The 22049-nt window shown below is 38.4% G+C and overlaps 1 protein-coding gene across 8 annotated transcripts in view; it reads right to left on the reverse strand.

Annotated features, from left to right (window-relative positions):
• The window catches only part of cher (filamin A protein cher), a 136742-nt gene that overhangs the window by 36082 nt on the left and 78611 nt on the right, over positions 1-22049 (reverse strand). For 2 of the 8 annotated variants that reach the window (XM_074102909.1, XM_074102908.1), the window contains exon 1: positions 14261-14381. The exons of 5 other annotated variants lie outside the window; for them this stretch is intronic. The gene's annotated coding sequence lies outside the window, so the exon portion shown is untranslated. Of the gene's footprint in view, positions 1-14235; positions 14382-22049 lie in introns of those variants that run through there. One more of the 8 variants, XM_074102911.1, reaches the window with a different exon arrangement.

Below are 22049 nucleotides of genomic sequence, written 5' to 3' on the forward strand. Positions count from 1 at the left end.
ATATCTTGTTTGTCGAAAGAAAAATCGGACTAATGTTAACACGGATAGAGCACATTAATAAATGTGACAGAATTTTCGAAAATATGTTTCCATTTAGTACATTTTGATGTGGCTTTCAATCAACTAACTGCGACATATTTGTTTCTGGGCTTGTTTGAATAATGAATTAGCTCGTTGAAGTGGCAATGCACGGTGAACAAGAGTAAGTAGTTGTAATATACCAACCCCTCCGGTCACTAGGTACTTCGGAACCCAGGTAGCTGTTGGGGTTGAGAAGTTCTCGAATGGAGATCGGCGATCAGCTAGGGCAGCGTAGAACTTTCACCAACGAGATGGACGGACGACCTGGTTAAAGCCCGGGAGCGCCTGGAGATCTATGGAGGTGGTCAATGTCCAACAGTGGACGCCCTGCGGCTGATATATGATGATGAAATAGATCTCTATCTACAAAAAATCGGTTTCGTTTTGGGTTGTAGCTACTAGTTTCAGTTGTTTTTAATAACTTTAGCAAAGGACAAGCGGTAAATTTTTCTTACGGCTTTTCTGACATAAAATATAATATTAGCATATCATAATTTTACTAGAGTTAGCGTTTGCCAGCGTTGAATCGGACACAGTGACCAGTTCAAAGTGGGATCAACATAAATCAGAGGTTACGAGCATTCAGTTAACACTGGTTTTATTAGCTGTACGATGGACTATTTTAATCTAGACTATATATACAGATTGAAATGTGAAATGAGATTCTGGAAGTTTCTACCAATGGCTGCTTAGGAACTCCCGCCATCGATGGTGAACAAAAGAAGCGAGAAGAGCTACTACCTAGATAGGAGTTAGTGAACAGCGAGAAGCAATTAGAGCTACAAATATATAGGAGTCGGTAAGTAGTGAGAAACAAGTAGAGTTACAAACTAGAAACAAGTTGGCAAACAGTGCAACGGGCCATTTATTTTATTTCTAAATTGGTATCGTCATCCTAGCTTTATTACATCCTACTGCTAGACAGTGGTCTGCTCTCAGAATGAGAACCCTTAGGCCGTTGTTCTCACGCAGACCTAGTGCGGATTGGGAACTTCATACACAACATTAAACTGCTTTGCAGATTTTGCAGGTATTTTCACCACGTTTTCCTTCACCGTAAAGTTCGTGATTTTCAAATGTTATTTTAAGTTTAGAATACTTTAATGTAAATAGTTACATCTTAGTTTACTTGCAGGTGGTAGGACCTTGTGCATGGTCCGCCCGGATTGCTACCACCATCTTGCTCGCTAACCCTCCAGTGAAGCAGCAGTGCTTGCACTGTTGTGTTTCGGCGTGGAGAGTAAGACAGCCAGTGAAATTCCTGGCACGTGAGGTATCCCATCTTAGGCCTCTAGGTTAGCAACGCGTCTGCAATACCCCTGGTGTTGCAGATGTTTATGGGCGGTGGTAATCTCTCACCATCAGGAGACCCACTTGCTCGTTTAAAAGATTTATGCTATAAGCAATAAAAAAAGATTTATGCTATAAGCAATAACTGAAACAAAGTTATGCGCCTGCATCGGTCATAGTTAGACATTGTATGTACAGTGTATCTCTTTTTTAATCTAATTACTGTGGTCATAAAAAATGTATACGCCTGCCGTCAACTTTAAGAGGCGTCAATAGCCTGTAAGTACCCTTGATTTTAGCAAATTAATATAGTTGTTAAGTAGCAATTATATTCGTTCCAATATGTACCTATTCAGTTAATAATAAAGAACTTTGAAAAAAAAAAAAAAAAAAACGCTCGTTTGCCATCCAGTCAAATAAAAAATGAAAAAAATAGTTGTTTTATTAATACGTTTATTTCTAAGTTGTAAATAAATATTCCGCACATGAATTTGGAAAACTCAAAGATGCGAGCCAGGGCTTGAATCCACGATCCTCTGCTTGATAAGCTTAGGTCAAACCACTAGGCCACTACGGCTTATGATAATAATAATGATGATGAATAATAAAAAGTGATTATCAAAGTAAAAACAGAAGGAATAGTAACTGTAACATGTTAACCACAAGAATGCTATTCGATTTAACGAAACAATAAATCTTAGCGCCACAGCGTAGCCACCATAAACGTCATAAAACAAAGTATTTACGATCATCGACACTGTTTCCCTCTGTTTTATGATTTCAGCATGTCAGGCAACAAACACTTGTATGATCTGTGGTTCGAACAATATCTACAGAAGCTGATGGCTCTAGTAGCCAAAGCTCAATAAAAAAAAATCTGCTGTTCGAAATTAGAATTTCGAAATTGATTGAAGAGATTTTTTATTTCGCCTAGAGCCGCTTGTGCGGTCAAGAATTAAAAGCATTAGTCATCTTTGTCTTTATCTTTACATAGCCCTATTAATATTGTAAACGCGAAGGTTTGTGGGTGAGTAAGTGAGTGAGTGATTATGTTTCTTACTTCTTCACACTGAAACGACTGAACAGCGTATATATAAAATAAGAATATCCCGACTTTATTTATTACTTTATCAACTAAGCAATTACAATTTTTCACTGAAACAAATGGGCGACTATTACTCGCTCAGTAACGTTATTATTTGTTTTGAAGAAATGACAACGAGCGCATTAAAATGACAAAAGGAAACCGGATTTCGTTCATGAAAAAATATGCGTGAAAGAAGAATGGTTCGGTACTAGGAATAAGAGCGCGCCGAACTTTTAGCGCATTCATTTAATCCCTTGCTGTATAATTACTGGTAAAGCTTTAGTTTTGAAACTCATGTGCTGGTCTTATTTTTCTGGTTTTGCTGTGCATCTATATTTCAGTTTGTATTTTAAATTTAGGTTTTACGGGATGACCGTAAACGTAAAAATTTGGAATTGAAATAAAAAATACAAAGAGATTCCAAAAAAAACATATTTTTTTTGTGGCAATTTTTTTTTCTTTCTCTTTTCTGTTCTTTCTTAATGTTTATTTTTAGAATATTTTTTATGAGGCAACTCTCTATTGGCTTCCGACAATACACGCAGCCCGCACTGAGTCTAAATTTTTATTATTTTTAAATATAAAAAACATAGTCAAAACCCTCAAAGCTGTGCTGGGGAGCGAAAGAAAAAGTATGATACTTAATATTTTCTTTCCCTATTATTTCGGCGATTTCTTTTTAGCCTAAGGAACTCTAACAATCATCTTTTATAAATCACACTGTCACGTGCCGAAAACAAAGTCACAAATACTCACAACCATTAGACAAACGGATAAAATTTATTACAATATATTAAAAAATCTATTTTGATACAGTCCCTACGATTAGCGCGTAAGTCACTTGGTGAATATTTTGGGACCGTGTCAAATTAATACTGATGAGTCGGCGGCTGTTGAAGCTTTACATAAATATTGGGATGTAGTTTGACAAAGTACTAAGGGACGCTTCATTTGAAGCCACGTTGTGGTAAATCGTTAAATGTATCATGTCAAAAGGGAAAATGTTGCAGATTTTGGGTTGAAAATCAGGTACTTAACTGAGAAGGTTTTATTTCCGTAGAAAGCATATTTTTTTCTTTAAACAATAACATTAACCGACTTCAAATGCGAACAAAATTATAATTGTTATATTTAGGAATTTGGATAAAAAAAAACATACCAAAGCGGGCCGTTGCAGAATTTATCGATGAATAGAATAATATACTGAGCGGTGAAAATCTGGCCCTTAAATGTATTATGTATATAGAGTGGGCCAAATTTTGTGCTGCTGAGTATTTTTTATACCTATGAAACTACCCAATTCCAACAATATGAAGTCTGCATTATAACTAACCTTTTCGCGTGTAAATAAAATAGACATCAATCTCATTCTCCGACATCCATCACGATAAATCAAATAAACCACAAAGATGCTATAAAACGCACAGAAGTCTTAACACATAATATCGTAAAAAGTATTTTGAATCTACAGACTAGGAAAGAGATACTTTTAGTGTACACATCGCATAATAAATCCATAATCTTCGTCGGGTTCATAAAAGGAACTACCTAAGTCTGCAAAATTTCAAGGAAGAATGAAAGTATGTTCCTGAAGTATGTTGTGTATGTTCCTTGTATTACATTTATGACTGTTGTTATACTGAATATAAAAAAAAAGTAGAAGAACTAGGATCACACATAGCCGAGCAAATTAACTCGTTGAAGTGGCAATGGACAGCAGGGCTACTACGAAACTCGAAGTTCGTATCGTACCGTCCCTCTCGCTCTCGTATTAAATAGTATAAGTGTCAGAGAGACCGCACGACACGAACTTCGAGTTTCGAGTTTTGTAGTAGCCCTGGTGACCAATATAACACGGAGAACAGACAGCCATTGGGGCTGAAAACTTCTCGAATGAAACTGCGGATCGGCAAGCGCAGAGTCGGATATGCACCATATGGACAGATGACCTGGTTAAAGCCACGGGTTCACGGTGGATGCAGGCTGCTTCCAACCAAAGCAACTGGAGGTCTATAGGGGAGGCCTATGTCCTATGGCTGATATGATGATGATGGTGACGCAAAATTACAACTGTCTAGATCAATGAGTCAGTCGACAGATTTTTTTATATTAGGACACTGTTGTCCGCAACTTTTAATGATCCTGTTTCCTAAAATATGGAAAAGTATAGCGTTCTATTAGTGTTTTTTTTTTTATCGGTTTACGAATGTTAGATTCCTTAAAGAATATATTCACAGATCACTAGAATTGGCTAAAATTCGACTTGCAACATTTGACCTTAACAGACATACCTAGAATACGAGTACCTCTAAACCAACCTCGCTAGTTGAAAGCTTGTAAAAAATACAAAACATCATAAAACTGTCACGAAAACATACCAACCCATAAAAAAATATGTGCGATATCAATAGAACACCACAAAAATACACGAAAATAGGTAAACAGCGTAAACTAGGCGCTGGAGGCGTATTAAAATAAATAAGCGCGTTTAATTATAATTCCGTGGAACCGCGCTGCGTACGCGCAGCTGCCGCTGCTACAGGATGATGCAAGGAACATTATTTTTTTTCGGACGCGCCGGTTTGTAGATCATTTCGTCTAAAAAGCAACTGATCCAAGTAATAAATTAAATAAATTTTAGACGACCAGATTGCCTAGTGGTTAGAGAACCTGACTACGAAGCTTGAGGTCCCGGGTTCGATTCCCGTGTCGGGGCAGATATTTGTATGAAAAATACGAATGTTTGTTCTCGGGTCTTGGGTGTTTAATATGTATTTAAGTATGTATCTATCTATATAATTATATTTATCCGTTGCTTAGTACCCATAACACAAGCTTTGCTAAGCTTACTTTGGGACTAGATCAATTGGTGTGAATTGTCCCGTGATATTTATTTTTATTTATTTATTTAAATTAACAAGTGGTCTAAGAAGCAATTGATTTAAGCAGCAACTTATCTAACTAGCAAGTGGTCTAAAATTCTTTAGCCGAGTTTAGATTTGCAAGAAAAATCGTGCAAGTTGCATTACATTGCGGCGCTCGATTGACCACTACAAACTCGTTGGCTTTACGGCCTCGCAATGTAATGGAACTTGCGCGGTTTTTCTTGCAAGTCTAAACTCGGCTTTTGACTCAAAGTCGACGGAGCTCCGCTTCGCACCTCGACGCAAATCTAATCTAACCTAACCCAACCTATGTTCTTTCAAGTTATCAACTAAAATGGGTTAAGACCGGTATTGTTTTTAGACCACTTGCTACTCAGACCAGCTGCTTTTTAAACGATATAGTATTGTACTGGAACTTGGGATTGGTTTGGTCACTTCAATTAGATACTTAAAACTTTTCTTTTTCATTTTTCATGCTCCAAAAGTACGCCAATATATTACGTAGTGGGAGTAAAACGCATTGGTTAATTCCAAGGGATAAAAAGCAAAATGTTTAGGGTTCCGTAGTCAAAATGGCTGGGGAACTAACACAGAAATGCGCCGGTCAATTATGTTTTGAAAATAAGCAATTTCGATTTAGTGATCTTCATAAGAGGTGTTGTACAAGTAGGTATCTTATACATTTTGAAACGGGTTCTACCTTCACAATTATAATTTGGAAGATTCTAAACATTGTCAGCTTTTTGATATAAAACTTAAGAGCAAATAAACTCAAAATCAAAACTAAAGCAATAAAGTTCTATTACCGTTGATCTACAATCCGCCGCAAGATACGTTTTATGTAGCGGCCGCTATACTTCAAATGATATCTAATGTTTACAGCCAACTTACAAACATCAAAGTGTTTTACAGTTTTACGCTCTAGGGATGTTATGTTATTATGACATCATTTTATTTTCATTAATACGTGAGGGTTATTAAGATTACTACGTGTTTAAATTGCCCATAAAATTTAAAGGGCTTGTTGATTATGTATGTTATATTTTTAGGCGTATTAAAAGTAAATAGAAATATAGTAAACGTTTGAAAGCTCGTATTTTTATTGGGTAGATATCTTAATGGTTTGAAATAGATGTAATAGTAAGCCATGATGGCCTATATAGTGGTTTGACCTACTGAAAAACTGAGTGTTTCGGAATTTATGTGCGAAATTGTAAAGAAACCTGGATATACCTGAGCGAAGAAATTAAACGGTATCTGTGAAGTTCCCGATCCACACTGGGCCCGTCTAGGAACTAAGGCCCACGCCCTCTTATTCAGTGCCTTGCAAATCGTTTTTTTTTTAAATTATCCATCGCCTTGTACCTGTAAGGCCTTGCAATTAGGGGCCATCTATAAAGCACGTCACACCATTATTGGCCATTTTTAGCGCCCCCCCCCCTTGTCACACGTATTGTTATGAAATTTGCAATTATTTTGTTCCTGTGTCATAAACCGCTAGACTCCCCCCCCCCCAAAATGTAATAAACACAAAATTACTTTTCCATTCTTCTTGTTTTTATGTACCTAGTAGGTCCCAGCTGTGCCTAATCAATACTAATATTATATAAATGCGAAAGTGTGTGTGTTTGTATATTTGTGTGTTTGTCCGTCTTTCACGTCGAAACGGAGCGATGGATCGACATGATTTTTGGCATAGAGATAGTTTATGAGCCCGAGATTATTCGTAGCCCGAGAGGGCTTGGGTCGTAGTTCCCACGCCGGCCCAGTGCGGATTGGGAACTTCACACACACCATTGAATTGCTTCGCAGGTTTGTGCAGGTTTCCTCACGATGTTTTCCTTCACCCTAAATTTCAAATGTAATTAGAAAAACTCAGAGGTGCGAGCCAGGATTTGAACCCACGATCCTCTGCTTGAGAGGCGATAGGTCAAACCACTAGGCCACCACGGCTTAGTTTTAAATACTTAACATCAATTTTTAGCATCGTCCTGTATCAGTGTAAAATTGTTCGTTTATTAATTGGCGCCAACTCTGTAAATGTGGAAACTGGAGCAGATTCGCGAGATATAGTTATCCGCGTGTCTGTCTGTGCGTCCATCCCAGCCTTTATACGTCTCACTGATGGCCACAGGCCTCCTCTCAGAACAAGAGGGCTTGGGCCATAGTTCCCACGCGGGCCCAGTGCGGATTGGGAACTTCACACGCACCATTGAATTGCTTCGTAGGTTTGTGCAGGTTTCCTCACGATGTTTTCCTTCACCGCAAAGCTCGTGGTAAATATCAAATGTAATTCCGCACATGAATTTCGAAAAACTCAGAGGTGCGAGCCGGGGTTTGTCTGTGCGTACAGTCGAGGAATTATACCAGGAGACTTTTTCATAATCAATTTCGCTTTGACTTCTTTAGCGGATATGGTATGTCAACATGACAATCGTACAAAGGTAAGTGAATCAGTTTCCTTGACTGTACAGTCAGCCAATTTGATTCCTAGACCTCCGCAGAGCAGAACCGTGTCGTAATGACATTTATTGTTAAAGACAAATAAAATTATTTACTATTGTAAAGTTCCATGGTGACCCAGAGATCAAATTGATTGACTGTACCTTATAGTCAAACTTCTTCGTCCATTAAAATACAGATACAGCAGTGTAGCGACTCTGATTTGATAACCTCTTATCAGGTAGGTTCTGCAAGTTTCAAATGTGGTAGATTTCTCAACATTCATAAAGTGCTTGTTATAGCCTAAATTGATTCAAAGTCAAAAGTCAAAATATCTTTATTCAAAATATTTATGTCTTGATTAAAAATACTTTGACTCTATCAAGGTGTCAAATTTTATAAAGAATATTAAAAGTTAGTAAATTTTGTACGTAGTAAACTTCATGTTGCAAGAAAAATAGGCGACATAAAAGGATTTTTTATGCTCTAGTGCATAAAGCAAAATCTTCGTCTAAGATTGCCTTGGGGCAATCAGGTGTAAGCCACAAACAATGAAGTTTCCATATATATTTTTTATAATTTTAATTTATATAAAACTAAAAATCAATCAAATCATTCAAAATAAATCAATACCTAAAATTATATAGTAATGCATGAACAATAAAAGGTATCTACATAGCAAGTGAACAATTTGTTTTCACTGTTGCTATTTCATTTCCTCGCCATCGAAGTGAAAAGCAGTGTAAAACTCGACCATTGAACCCATTTTCCCCTCGACATATCTATCCACCCTCGCCGTACCAGCTCGGGTTGCTATATGAAAGTCTTGGGTAAAATTGCTCGTTTTATGCTCTTGTTGTACTACTATTCTTTACTGAGAAAACTACCCAATAATTGTAATGTTGAATGCTACTAAACTTGTAGCTACACTTATAAGTAGACCCCGGATTTTTGTGGCAATGACGTCACAATAGGGTAGTTTGGGGAGTAAATGGAACGGTGTTAATTAATAATACGGCTGTGTCAATGATGATGATGATGATGATGTGTGTGTGAGAATAATCCCAAAGACCATCTCACCGTCCAAAAACTCTACGTGCAAAAAACACCAACAACAAGCGAGCGGACACAAAAACCAAAACGGGTTTAACATAAACCTAACGAATTTTTTGTTTGTTTTTAATTACTTGTAATATATTAATATTAATAAAATAAAATCATTTATTCATGACAAAATGGGAAGATGGGTAAAAATAAAATAAAATACAATATACATCGTATGGTCCCAAATCAGCAATGTGCCGGTCTTCCCTTAGGACCATCTTCACACGCATCATCATCATTGACACAGCCGTATTAATTAACACCGTTCCATTTACTCCCCAAACTACCCTATTGTGACGTCATTGCCACAAAAATCCGGGGTCTACTTATAAGCTTAACCGGATTTGGCAACACATCACTGGCGTTACATTTTGTTCGGCCCACGTGCCGTACGACGTGTAAATGCCTCGTAAATTCGATTGTTAACTGAAAAACACGACTATCCTTTATGAACCTTATTAACTATCAAAAGCTTGCAATGGGAGTAGGTACTCCATTAACCACAGGAAGTTATGCAAGATAGCCGCGTTAAGTAGTTCCGTTTTTTGCCACGATCTTTGGCCTTTATTGAAAATACAAACTGAAATATTGATGCACAGAAAAACCAGAAAAATAAGACCATCACTGGGAATCGAACCCAGGTCCTCGGTATTCCGTACCGCGTGCTATACCGCTACACCACTGATGGTCAACGGTACCGACACGAATTTCTCCTATGCACCTCATATCTCAGCTTGAAAAAAAAAATTAAAAAAAAGCGTAAAAGCAAAAATTTGGAATTGAAATAAAAAAATACAAAAAGATTCCAAAAAAACCAATCTTAATCTTTGGCCTTTGGCACACTGTAGTGTAGTCACTTGCACCAGTATCTGACACAACAGAGCGTGTATATATATCTGATACGGCTATTACCGATAGGAAGTGGCAGATATTTTTGCACGCGCCGCTATGGCAGATATTTATGCTGGCGGCTGAACACGTTTTAGGTAACCATATTGCAATTGAGAACAAAACTTTGTTTCCACTTGAACAAATGTGACGATTTTGTATAAGAAACTCATGATCACCTTTAATTTTTCATGAATTATTATATATTATATTTTATTATTATTATTATTTTTAATGAAAAAATACATTAATATTATTCACTTATTTAAAGAGAGACATTATTCAACTGATTTAAATAAAAATACTAATAAGAAGAAGACAAGAAAACTTACCTAAGAAACCTTAACTAAATATATCTAAGATGTTACTATAAAAATAAAAATTATAAAAAGAAAACCCCGTCCAAAAGATCTCCTGTGGCAGGGTTCCCATGATGCTGGCCGCATTACCCTTTGGACCGCAAGTGCGATCCGCTGGATAAATACGTACCAGCTCTTGGTCCCAGGAAGGTGTCGATCACACCGGGAGGAAAGGGCCTTTATGAAAACTTCATATTCGGCTGACAAGGCCTAGAGTCTCAAGCAAGCAAGCGCCGCAAACTCGTAATCTTTTAATAAAGAGAGTACTTGCGGCGCTTGAGGAGTTGGCCTGATCAGCGCAGCGCCGCTTGTGAGCTTAGTTGCCTGGATGTGGGACAGAGCGAAAGTATCAACGCATGTAGCGCCCACACCAGGGCCCTACCGAGCTTCACGGCACAGGGTGACGCCGTCTGGACGCTTGCCATCGTGTTAAAGTGTTTGTTTATAATTTTATTTTATGTGTATTGGGACTGAAACAGTGTAAAATAGACTGTTTTGGTGGTTTCTGCTTTGTTTTTTGCGTCATAATACTGAGATAGAAAAAACAGTCTTATATTAATTTAATTAGGTACTAAATAATTTAACTCGATTTTTAGTAGAATAAAGCAAGGTACGGTAACCTTTTGGTCGCTGTTTGTTTGTTTGTTTATACTCTTTATTGTACGAAAAGGAAGTAAGGAGGTAAGATTGTATTTATCTCATCGTTCGTCCACCGTTACATCTCATATTTCGTTGTCTACATTTTTTTACCGTACAACGGCAAAACCCAGACACTGGCAAAATTGTCCTCCAATGGACAAGCCATAGTTTTTTAAACTAACTAGGATTACTGAGACCTTAGGGCCCTGGTCAGCCGACATGAAGGTTTTTTATAAAGGCCCTGTCGTCCCGGTTGGTCGACGCTTCTGGGACCCGCTGGCGCGTACTTATCCCAGCGGATCTCACTTGCGTTCCAAAGGGTAATGCGGCCAGCGTCATGGGAACCCTGCCACAGGCAGATCTTTTAGACGGGGTACTTTTTTTATAATTTTCATTGTTCTATTTAGTTAAGCTATCTTAGGTTAGTTGTTTTTTATGTATGTAAACTCATAATTGTACAAAATAATGTAAATTACTTACTATATAATACTAGATTTATACTTTAACAAAGTTTACCTTTTATAACAAAGTAACTTTTTAATGCAGACACAGACTCTCACGGTTAGATAAATTTTTATATCCGTTTTTCGAACGCAACTTTGTATCGAATGATACGTTATTTTTGCCCGTCAGTATATTTAATCGAGAGGGTTACCAAACATCTAAATCAGTGTATCCGCCGCTGTGACATATCATGAAATATGAACACTAGACCTAAATTACTAGAATCCCGAGCCAGAAATAACGGGCTGCTTTAATATGTGCTAGTAATTTATTGTGATCACTTTGTATCGCGGCCGGCACGTAGTTTAATAGTCGTTAATTATTACATGTTTATTAGAATGATTCAAATGTGCCAAATCGAAGCTGTAATCATAAGGAATGTGTGTATAACGAAAAGCTAGCGAAAAAGCGCATGGATTGGCGCAGGCGTGTATTGGATGGTCGCAAGTATTGCGATGAAGCCTGGCTCAAGGCACTTGCTGAGAAGAGACAGAAGCGACACCAATAAATGCGGTTCTGCACCAATATTCACAGACTTCTCTTGTCAGGCCTGTGAACGAACATGTCTCTCGCATCGGTCTAGTCAGCCACCAAAGACGTTGTGCACAGGCAATACGCCAAAATTCGTCTGGAACGGACGCTTAGACCTGAATGACCGCAAAAGGTATTTTTTTTTATACAAGAGGGGGAAAACGAGCATGCGGGTCACCTGATGGGAAGCAATCACCGCCGCCCATGAACACCTGTCAACACGAGCGGTATCACAGGTGCGTTGCCGGCCCTTTGGGAGACTGATAGGCTCGTTTGCCCTCCCCAAAATACGCAGGGCAGCGTGAACGAGAACGGTCTGGGGGGTTTCTCCACCACACGACGTGGTGGTACCCCCTTGGGGTATAGTAGATCTGTTAAATGCCGCTGTCATACTGAAAAAAGGAGGGGGAAGGCCTCCGGCACTCACACTCAAAGAGAGAAAGACGATCTTGATTTCTTGAGTGGTCACAAATTAAAGATCATGACTGTACTAGCTATCTACTATGCCTTTCATGGGCATAGGAACGATAGATAGAGCTAAGTGTCATCATTATCTTCATATCAGCCGTAGGACGTCTGGACACGCCTCCCCGTCCCCCATAAACCTCCAATTGCTAAAAGTAATGAATGTCATCATCATCATCAGCCAGAAGACGTCTGCTGAACAAAGGCCTCCTTAGAACGCCACAACGAACGACAACTCGCCACTTGCATCCACCGGTCACCCGCAATTCTCATGATGTTGTCAGTCCACCTGGTGAGAGGTCTGCCAACGCAAGAGTAATGCACCTATCTTTGGTTATTAAAGATGAATATAAGTACAATTTTGGAACCGTGTTTGATGATTAATTTTATTTGGTGATTTAGCTTGTTGTTAGCTAAGTGAAGCTCAGTCGCCTAGATAGTAGGTACTGATGTAATTAACCATTAATGATTAATTATTCTTCATAATCATCATCCCCATTTCAGCCTATTTACGTCCCACTGCTGGGCACAGACCTCCTCTTAGAATGAGAGGGCTTGGGCCCTAGTTCCCACGCGGGCTCAATGCGGATTGGGAACTTCACACATACCATTGAATTGCTTCGCAGGTTTGTGCAGTTTTGGTCATGTTTTATTCACCGTAACGCTCGTGGTTCAAATGTAATTCCGCACATGAATTTCGAAAAACTCAGAGGTGCGGGCCGGGGTTTGAACCCACGAACCTCTGCTTGAGAGGCGATAGGTCAAACCACTAGGGCACCGCGGCTTTTTTAATTATTCTTACGGAAATATTAATCAAAAAAGACGAATTATGTAGAGATGTTTAGAATTTTTTGTATCGGCAAACGCAGCATAGGACGTCTACCGACGAGATGGACAGACTGGTTAAAGCCGCAGATTCACGATGGATAGGCCGCTTCCAACCGAAGGAACTGGAGGTCTTTAGGAGAGACCTATGCGCCTATGCCCAACAGCAGACGTCACCAAGTCAAGTATTAACTAGAGCCAAAGATGTAAAAGTTGCAGACATGGAAGATGTACTTTTATAAGTACAATATATATAGTAATATTTTCATGTATTTTAATCTATTTAAAGTTTAGCTTTACTGCGTTTAAATCTTCTAGTTTATTCAATCAACAGTGTAAAAATAAAACGCGTTTGTAATTTATAATATAAAACGCAATAAAACCGTAAAGTGCGCAGACTCTGGAAATAAACCGGGCGTTTTGAAAAAAAAAACACGCGCGTTGACATGAATTATGCAATAAATAGCTAGAAATACGACCAACGTTTTATAGCAGCTATAGTTATTTATGCGCTGTTTTAAATTTAAATATTTACGTTTTTGGGAAACGCGATTAACGATGGAAATATATTTAATGTAAGTTTAAAGCTAGGTTTAGACTTGCAAGAACAATCGTGCAAGTAGCATACATTACTGCGCTCGATTGACCACTACAAACTTGTTCCCGTTGACCTCATAATTTAATACAACTTGCACCATTTTTCTTGCAAGTCTAAAATGGGCTTAAGCGTCTACAGTTTTTAATTTATAATCATTTCAGTATTTTTTTTGTATTTTTAATGAATTTTAATTAAAGTCTGCAATTAAATTATTTTCTTAAAACTTCAGTAATTGCTTAATTTACTATGAATTATCATCACACTCGTAGTAAGTCGTAATTTTTATCAAATAGTAAAACCTGAAAATTGGAGTCGAAAATGTGCCCGGAAAGCTCCAATTTACATAATACGTCTCTCTTTATATGAAAATCTTTAAAATAAATCAAGTTTGATACCAAACCGCTGTTCTACGAACAAAGCGTAGAGCTCTACGGATTCGTAGCAAGCTACTTACCGCTCATCGATTTATATTATTCAATAATTAAAACCAACTATTTATAATGTGGTGAATATTTGTGTAGTGTAAATGGACCGTACTGCTGCCATTTTCGAAAACACCAACCGTATTTTTTAACGCACAATTTTCGATATCACTTCGCACTGGCCACTTTGAAAATTTGAATTTAGAATTCAAGTATGACCGCGCAGCGGTGCGCGCGTCTTTCGACTACACAGACGACCGCTGCTTTCGAGGAATATTATAAAAATATATTTATATGATACCGTGAATATATTAATTTAATCTGACACACGTTTAGTTGGTTTCGTCAGTATTCCTTCTACCTGTCAGAGGAGATTGAAGTTTCCCTAATGCGCTCCGTGTGTGCGCAGTTATTTGTTGGTTTTAATTATTGAAAACATGTTTTGCAATATCAAAGGTGCGGCAACCTCGACGTATTTATTCGAAAACATTTATAAAAAAAAGAGTTTATTAACCTCTTGTGTTTTGCCAGAATCAAATGATACATAAAACGCTCTTGAATTAGAATTAGATTTTGAAATTACAAAGTAGGTACCTAGAAGCTTTTTTAACTTGTCTAAGTTGGTTAGGTTAGGTTATTCATACAAATACTCGTAACTGCCCCGACCGGGGATCGACCCCGGATCTCAAGCTCCGTAGTCAGGTTCTCTAACTAGGCTCCCTGTATTTCTTTAATTATTATTTTTTTGTTTTTTTCTTTAATTGTATAATATAGTTTTTAAGTATTTTATTTGTAATTATATTTTTATGAAAAATGACTTTCTGCCAAGTTTTCTTGCGGCGCATTCTTCTTGGCAATGATGGTCTTTCCGAAGCGCTGGTAGTTTAAAAAATGACGTGTAAAAGTGCCCATTGCGGCCTATTTACTGAATAACAGCCTTATTCATAAAAAATCCTAATAGAGGTTTGATCGGTCTGTACTTAGCAGACTGATTAAGCTTGTTAGACGGTTGTCAAGAAGTATGATTCATAAACGCTTGCTAGCAGTCTGCTAGTTGTTGAGCTGCTGATAGACAGATTAGACGCGTTATGTTGGCAATCTTGACAAATCAAAGACAAAAAATGGCCTCATCGATAATTAAAAAAAAATTGACAGCAAATTAGCAGGAAAAAAAAGCGAGATGTTGTTTTCCGCCATTTCCGATCCGCATGTTTATGTTTAATGCAAAAAGCCGTAATTATGTTTATCATCCTAATTTTATTTTCTCATATTATTGTTAGTAAAGTAGTAAAGTAGCAGTAATTTTAGAGGATTTTAAATACAAATCCCTGAAAAAAATTTTCCTGGTTTTTTTTTTAATCTTTGCGTAACTTCACCCTTCACTAAAAATATCTTCGGTATGGTTTTGCTCTTGTCAAAGTCAGCTGTTCAAACTTGTGGCGGCATTTTGTGACTTGGCAGGGAGATAAAGGAGGGTCTACGGTCTTCTAACTTTAGCAGAGCTTGATCGACTGATTAGCGCTAACAAACGTTATGAATCACGTTTTTTAGCATCGGGCCTTCAAGGAGCTTCAAGGAGGCTCTAAATTTTATGAATAAGGCTGTTAATCATTTGAATTTTGAATTTGAATTTGCTATCCGGCTGTCTTCTAGCTCATCACTGGTTCAGTAATAGCCTAGCTCTAGCCTTTAAGACCTTTAAGACCAGCGTCGTTCGCAAGACCGGCAGATTGCTGATTTGGGACCATTCCGTGACAAGCATTACTATTTTTTATTTTTTTTATTCTTATCCGTTCTTACCATTTTTACACGAATAAATATTCTATTTCTTTTTTTCCTTTTCAAATGTAGTGAATATATTTCCATCGTATTTGGTCGGATAAGTTAGTTATTTATTATTTATCTTGCTCTCTCACCTAACTTACTGGAGTTTGCAAGACCAGGGGAACTACTAAGAAATTCAAAAATCGAAGTTCGTATCGTACCGTCCCTCTCACTGTCGTATTAAATAACATTAAGCGTCAGCGAAAAAAGTCGTGGTGGCCTAGTGGTTTGACCTATCGCCTCTCAAACAGAGGGTCGTGGGTTCAAACCCCGGCTCGCACCTCTGAGTTTTTCCAAATTCATGTGCGGAATTACATTTGAAATTTACCACGAGCTTTGCGGTGAAGGAAAACATCGTGAGGGAACCTGCACAAACCTGCGAAGCAATTCAATGGTGCGTGTGAAGTTCCCAATCCGCACTGGGCCCGCGTGGGAACTATAGCCCAAGCCCTCTTGTTCTGAGAGGAGGCCTGTGCCCAGCAGTGGGACGTATATAGGCTGGGATGATGATGATGAAGCGTCAGCGAGACGGCAAGATATGAAGTTCGAATTTAGCACTTCGTCGTATAGGGCTGGCTGATTTGGAACCATTTTTTGACATACGCATTTTTTTATTCTTGTTTTTATTTGTTTTTGTCCAGTCACCAGCATTAATATCTGCCACAGTGGAGGCCCTAGAAATAGAGTCGTATCAGATATTTATGCACGCTTGTTGTGTCAGATATTGGTGCTGGTGACTGTCCCACCTTGTCACCAATGAATATTTTCTTTTTTATTTTCTATATCGATCAAAATAATTAAACTGCACATAGCAACTATGTAAGAGCAAAAGCTTAATCAACCTAATCTACCTACAAAATTTTGCGCATTTAATACAACTAATATAAATTATTAGTGTACGCTCGCCGCATTCGTCGCCATGACTCAACGCGAAAACACGCGAGTTTTTCCGTTGACGCACCGCGTCGAATGCGGCGACATTTACAGGATATTATGTATTGACAACATTTCATAATTTTTATGTCTTGTACGCTGGAAGGTTGTCATAATTTGGAGGTTAAGGGGTTGTATAAATGACGCTGTTCATAGTTGTTAGGTGAATGATATGAAGTTTACAAGCGAATTAGTAAGTTATGACGTAAACATATTAACCGACTGCCCCAAGGAGGGTTATGTTTTCCGAGCGTATGTAGGTATGTATGTGGGTATGTATGTCCATTTCTTTGGTCCTCGCAACAGCCTAAACGGCTGGACGGATTTTAACATAATTAAAAAAAAAAGAAAAGAAAAAACATTTATTCGTGACACACAAGATAATATGGATATAGAATTAAACGAAAAAAATTACTTATCATCACGAAGTGGTCCCAAATCAGCATAATGCCGCCAGTGCGAACGGCGCTGGTCTTCCTTTGGGACCGTGGACTGCATACATTTATGAGGTATATGAGGTATCATTGAATTTTTCATAACTGTCCGAGTGACATAGTGTAAGTATATAATATTTCAATTAGTCGTCTGCGAAAAAAATATGGCGGAGGAATAAAAAAATAATTCAGTACTTATTATAACAATATGGGTATCAAATGAAAGCTAATAACTAGCGCATTCTAAATATATACAGGTTATAATACTTTTAGGCTACGATTTTCACAGAAATATCAAAAAAGTATAAAATAAAAAATTAAATTTAAAAATTTTAAAAACCCGTCTGCCTTTAAAACTGAAAGGATGAAAATAAGTTTAGTGGTCTAGAACTCTGCCAATTAGCTCATTTAAAGTTCAACAGTCGGGACCCATTCATATCATGACCAGCTCAAAAAATCTTGGTAATGGCTCCCGACTGTTGACTGAACACTAAGTAGACTTATTTTCTTCCTTTTAGTTTTTAAGGCACTCGGGCTTTATGATTTTTTTTAATTTAATATTTTTTGACAATACTTATGCTCCGTTTCCACCAGAGATGTGCGAGGAATGTGTGTTTCATGATCCAATAGAAACGCTTCATTTACCTCGCCTCGCTCCGCTCAGATAATTTCCACTAGAGATGTGCTGTGCGAGATTAGTTAAATGTAGCGTTTCTATTGGTTAATGAAAAACACATCCCTCGCAACACATCCTCGCACATTATTGGTGGAGACGATGCTTTAAGATTTTTTTTAAAGGAAATATTTGTGGATGCGTCGGTCGGGATTCGAACTCTCATCTTCTGACGCCGTATTTTCTAACGCGCTGACGTTCGCAATCGAAATCACTATCTCTTCCTACTCTCCTCTTATACCGTTTGACAGAAGGAAGTGGTGAAAACGATTGTGGTTTCGAGTGTTTTAGACAATAAGGCTGGCTGTACGCGTGTCGTGAGCATGGTCGAAATGTGGTCGAAACGTGGAGATCATTTTAGCAACATAAACAGTCTTGCTTAAGTCATGGTACAACGTGATACAATGGTCAACATTGACAGTGCCACACATGGGGTCAATGACCTGAATCATTATGCTAATATGGATGCCCTGGGATGCGAGTTATGAAAGGAATCCTAGGTTTCTGATTTCAGTAGATACCTACATGAAAAGTCCGTAAATAAGCTTAAGTCGTCGAAATTAACACGGAAAAAGTATCATAGCGAATTTAATAAACCGAAGAATATACATATAACTACCTATAAACGTATTCGTTATGTTTATGTTGTACTTTTGACATGTAAATTGCATTTTCATCACACTAATTGCTCGTAAGCAGTGTCGTAATATTATGCAGCTAACTTGGTTGCAACTCCCTGAATACTAAAGTCTAAGGACCATTTTTTGCTTATTACGCCTAAGGGCGTAATGAGTTTGTATTTATTTATGTACTACTGGGCCGTACAGCTCAATAACTCTGCTGCGATGTAGCGGGAGGCTGCTGGCGCTGCCCCCCGAGCTGCGCCAGCCGTATTTAATCTTTTTAAAAATAATATTTTTTGCCTTACAAATACATTATATATTTTACTCACTAATGGTACTTTAATTACGAACACCAACTCATTACTCAGCTTTTGACTTGGGGCTTCTAGTAGACTTGTTCATAATTCCTTATTTACCAACCTTAAGACAAAATGTACTATTAATAAGCAATAAACAGTACTAGCTCCACTTCGAACCTTAATAAATCCCGTTCTAGCCCGACGAACCCTGATTTGTGAATTACTCTCTATCTACAAATCCGTCGTCAAGCGTCACACAAAGTAAATAAATAACCCTTAATATATGCAAATAAATTGGCGTGTCCGGGTTATTTTATAAAAAAGCCTCATAAAATGCCAACGTCGGTATATTTCTGGCTTCTTGGTATGCCAAGTCATATATATATATTATATATGTGTATATGTCTAGTGGGCGCGGATTGCTACCAGTAATGATTAGGTGTTTTGATATATTATAACTAGCTTTCGTCCGCTCCGCCTTCGTTGCTCAACTCCATCATCATCATCAGCCGAAAGACGTGGTGAACAAGGCCTCCCCCTTATAACGCCACCGCACCGCAATGACATATAGAATCTTTCGTGTTATCTATTTGTACTTAATAATATTGTTATGTCTAGTATTGTGAATAATAATTGGTTTTTTGTTGACTTTTTGTGTTGTTTATTTTCAACTCCAAATTTGTTACTTTTACGGGTATCCCGTGAAAACCATACAGAAAATACAAACTGAGACATGGATGCATAGATTCCCAGCGCTGGCCTCTTTTTCTGGTTTATCTGTGCATCCATGTCTCAGTTTGTATTTTCGATATGGTTTTCACGGGATACCCGTATAAGTAACAAATTTGGAGTGAAATAAAAAATACAAAAAGACTCCAAAAACCAATCATAATTTGATTGCTTAGTAGCGACATCTCTTGTCTGGGTGAGCGGTTAGTTCCGAAAGAATGTGACGTCTCTCGATGAGAGCGAAACATAGATGTCGCTAGTGCTGCTGCTTAAGTAGCGTAGTAGAAAAAAAGCAACCTGAGATATGTGTGCATGGGAGAAATTTGTTTCTAGACTCCTGTCCAGCGGTGGTGTAGTTTCTGTGCATCCATGTCTCAGTTTGTATTTTCGATATATTATTATTGTGAATAAATTTATTTGGTTCTTTCTTTCCACTATGAACGACGACTTGCCACTTGCAATCAAACGTTTGACTGCAACTGGTGCCCCTAACTCAACTCGGTTGCTCGGCTCCATATCTCATGGTAATTGCACAAAACCTGACTATGTCACTCTCTGGCCCATAAACTATCTCTATGCCAATAATCACGTCGATCCGTTGCTCCGTTTCGACGTGAAAGACGGACAAACATACATACAAACACACACACTTTTGCATTTATAATATTACTAGCTTTTGCCCGCGGCTCCGCCCGCGTAGTATTCGGTTATCGCGCGCTGTTCCCTCGGGAATAAAAAGTAGCCTATGTCACTCTCGGGCCCATAAACTATTTCTATGCCGAAAATCACGAAAACACACTTTCGCATTTATAATATTATATGGATATGGGTTATGTGCCATCATCACATCAGCCGAAGGACGTCTACTGTTGGGCATTGGCCACACCCATATATCTCCAGTTACTTCGGTTGGAAGCAGCATGCATCCACCGTGAACCTGGCTTTAACCAGGTCATCCGTCCTTCTCGTGGAAGTCTTACGCTGTAATACATCTCCTAACAATTTTCCTGACAAAGCTAAAACACTTCGCTCACGCCGCAATATACTCGTAATATTTCACATCTAACAAAAATTAACTAGACCCAAAACATACAGCGTGTCTCTCAAAGCAATAAAACGAATAAATTCCACATTTTAGCAATCCTGATTTATCATACCTAGCCGCAAAAAATGCTGTAAAACTGAAATGTTCTCTCGACCGCGAACAAGTTAAATAAGAAGCTGCCTTGCCAAATCGTATGCGCACCATTTGCTTCGGTAGCTTCCTTTTCCCATTACAGTGACACTTAAAAAAACATGTCGTCAGTGCTTATGTAAGATTGACGTTTGATGCTTCCTATTTGTTGGTTGTCGACAATTCGGTAGGATTAAAAAAATATATCGTTGCTAATAGCTAGTGTCCTCAACAATTCTAATTAGGCCATTATTATCAGAAAATATTGGACAAGCCCTCTCATTCTGAGAGGAGGCCTGTGCCCAGCAGTAGGACGTATATAGGCTGGGATGTCCATAAAAATATTTAATCATTTATTTTGCTCGCAGGACAGATGGTCGATGGGGTCAGAAGGTTCTCGAATGGACCGGACCGGGAGACGAGCTGTCGGTAGGCCTCCAAAAAGATGGAGCGACGACCTGGTTAAGATCGCGGGATCGCGGTGGATGCGGAAAGCACAAGACCGGTCTGAGTGGAGAGCCTTGGGGGAGGCCTATGTCCAGCAGTGGACGTCTTTCGGCTGACATGATGATGATGAAAGTAAATAAGCAATAGGTAATTACTCGTAGTAAATGTTGTCTAAATCAATAAGTAATATAGGTATGTAGGCCCAAAAGAAAATGATTGCGGGTGGAACATTTGCGGATGGATCATATTTCTGAGTGTACGTAATTACAAGTGGTCGCTTTTTTTCGGCAAGTCAACTTTTCCATAAGACAAGGTTCCATTGTTGACGATATTCAGGATAGAAAATTTTCCTTGTTGATGTATTTCAAATTGTCCTTTTTCTGCTTTGACGTATAATTTCGAGTTGTCCATTTTCCATTTGCACCGAATGACAGTAAAGACGTCCACTGCTGGACATAGGCCTCCCCAACGCTCTCCACTCAGACCGGTCTTGTGCTTTCCGCATCCACCGTTCCATCTTGTTGGAGGCCTACCGACAGCCGATGTGTATGTGTTTAGTTTTAAATGGGTCCCACAGCAAGACAGCATTGCGCCGCTACTTTATGTAGAGTGAGGCCCAATTTTTACTATTCACTGTTTTGTTTTATTTTTTTCTTCCAAATGTATTTTCTTTATCTCTCTCTCTCTCTCTCTCTTCTCTCTCTCCTCTCTCTCTCTCTCTCTCTCTCTCTTTACTCTCTCTCTCTCCTCTCTCTCTCTCTCTCTCTCTCTCTCTCTCTCTCTCTCTCTCTCT

Source organism: Choristoneura fumiferana, chromosome 19 (genome assembly GCF_025370935.1).
Source record: "Choristoneura fumiferana chromosome 19, NRCan_CFum_1, whole genome shotgun sequence".
Lineage (NCBI taxonomy): Eukaryota > Metazoa > Arthropoda > Insecta > Lepidoptera > Tortricidae > Choristoneura > Choristoneura fumiferana.